The sequence below is a fragment of the Lemur catta genome, chromosome 12 (assembly GCF_020740605.2).
Source record: "Lemur catta isolate mLemCat1 chromosome 12, mLemCat1.pri, whole genome shotgun sequence".
Taxonomy (NCBI): Eukaryota; Metazoa; Chordata; class Mammalia; order Primates; family Lemuridae; genus Lemur; species Lemur catta.
Genome location: NC_059139.1, coordinates 46,255,735 through 46,258,345, shown reverse-complemented (window position 1 = coordinate 46,258,345; position 2,611 = coordinate 46,255,735).

Sequence of the window (2,611 nt, the reverse complement as noted above, 5' to 3'; positions counted from 1 at the left end):
AACTATGATGATGCCACTGCACTCTAGCGGGGGCAACAGAGTGAGACCCTGTCTCAAAACAAACAAACAAACAAACCCTCAAAATTCTAAAATAGTAGCATTCAAACATTTTTCAGTTGTGACCCACATTTTATTCATTTTTAATTCATTTTATATAGCAACTTGGTGTATATATACATGTATATATACACACACACACAAAATATATATAAATAAAAATAAGAAAAGGTTTCACAGACTATTCTTAATATTATATGCCACGCAATGATATTTTCTACTCTTCTATTCTATGCTATCCCATCTTATTCTGTTCTTTCTAATTCTCTCTCAATGCTGATCAAAACCCCACTAAACTGATTTCATGAGCCAGAACTGTAACCTTGACCTTGGCTCAAGTGCTTCTCCCACCTCAATCCTCCTGGATAGCTAGGATTACAGAGATATGCCACCACACCCAGCTAATTTTTCATATTTCTCTTTCTGTGTTGCCCAGGCTGGTCTCAAATTCCTGGCCTCAAGAGATCCTCCAGCCTTGGCCTCCCGAAGTGCTGGGATTACAGGCCACCAAGCCTGGCCTCCTGCTGCTTTTGGGAGAGTTCTTCAAACTGTTCTCCAAACTCAATCCATTCATTCTTCAGTTGTATCCATCCTGTTACTTGTCCCATCTATTTGCTCTTTGTTTCATCTATTACTTTCTTCATATTTAATGTTTCCATTAGAGTTCTTAAAAATTTATTTCTTTTTTTTGCTTAACGTTACTATTAATAAGAAGTTCCCTCCCTTTCTGAATATATTTATCATGCTTACTATAAATTCTTGATGTCTATTCCAATAATTATGCTTCAAATGGTAAACAGTGTTCCATTTGTAGGTTTTCTTTTATACTAACAGTGGTCCTCAGTATCTCAACTCAGCACTTTGGAAATTGCTCATTGTGAAAAACTTGGAAAACACAAAAGAGTACAATATAGATAACAAAATAAAAACCACTCATAATTTCACCACCCAGAGATAATCAATTGACCTTTTAGTGTATTTCTTTCCAGTCCTTCTAATTTACGTGTTTAGTACATTAAATAATTGAGAAAATATTGTATGTAATTTTCTACCTGAACTTTTCACTTAATATTAATTTTAATTTTTTTCAAGTCATTAAAATTGTTCACAGACCTCATTTTAATGATTGCAAAATATTCCATCATAAGAATATACAGTAATATATTTAACTCTTGGGGCACTTAGAATGTTTCCAATTTTTTCTCCTTAAAAAAACTGCAACAAACATTTATACATAAATATTTGTTCATATTTCGGGTAATTTCCATAGGATAGAATCCTAGAATGAATGGATCAAAGGGAATGTAAGATCTAAGCTCTATATTGCCAAATGGTTTGCTAAAAGATCTGTATCACTTTATACTTCCGCAAGCAGTGCATAATTGAGTTCCTACCATAACATCCATCATCCTCACATAATTTGCTAATTTGATAGAGTTTCCTCTTTCCCATTTTGCATGTCTCTGATTAGTAGTGATCATTCATTATTTATAGTTACTCTTCTGTCAATTTTGGGTTCAGGCTGTTTCCCAGTTTTTTCTGCTCTGGAAGTCTAGCCAACCAAAGCTTTCTAGTGAAGGTGTTCCTCCTTTCAGTGTAAGATATCAAGAATGCCTTCTGCAAAGGGGCCTGTGTTTTTACTTGATTGCAACCAACAACACCCAGCGTGGTGTCAGATTATGGTATCAGGTGAAGTGCTGCCCCTGAGGGTAGATAATGAGGTTCCAGTGTGTTTGCATATGTGTAGCAGAGAGGTGATAGTTCAGTCTTGGTTTGAGCCTGGATATCAGGCAATAAGTATTAATTGTGTGGGTGTGCATGTGTGTGCATGCTTGTGATAGAGAAGGTTAGTCACTGTAAACATTTTAAATGCACACAAAAAGTTACAATTTATGACAAGTCTTTCCCACGGCCTGGTAGCACACTTTTCATTTTAAGTGTGTCCTGTAGACAGCTGCATTCCTAGGGTCACTCTATAGAGCCCCATCCTTTGCAAGGAAAGAGATTTTTCTTCACAGACAGCCTCTGGGTGAACTGCAAATGGAAAATAAATAAATGCACTCTTTCTAGACATAGTATTATTAGTTTTCAATTCTTCTTATATTATAACTAAAAATACTAAGTTTACTTCCAGGAAATTAACTTATTAAACAATGCAAATAAATACCAGAAGATTACAAAGCTGCAAACAAGTACTCTTGAGGTTCTTGTATGGAAGAAGGTAGCCCCCAAGAGGAGGAGTCCTCTCTGAAATAGAAACGTGTGTATTTTTTCAGTTAAATCCATGATTTAAAAAAATACCTTTGGAACTTTTGGCTTTGGGATGCAAAATTTAAGTATGTGCCACTGCCAACTACTGAGATGAAGAGCTAAATAAGTATATGTGTGGGTGTGTGTTGGGGTGAGAGGGCCAGTCCAGGTTAACTGTAGTAATGAAAATTGCTAAGTCAGGGTAAATAATTTTGCTGTTATAAAACACAGATTTAGACCTTTGTTGACATTCTGAATTCTTGAGGATTTCTGAATCCTGCTCAGGCCGTGAAATGTTTGTTTA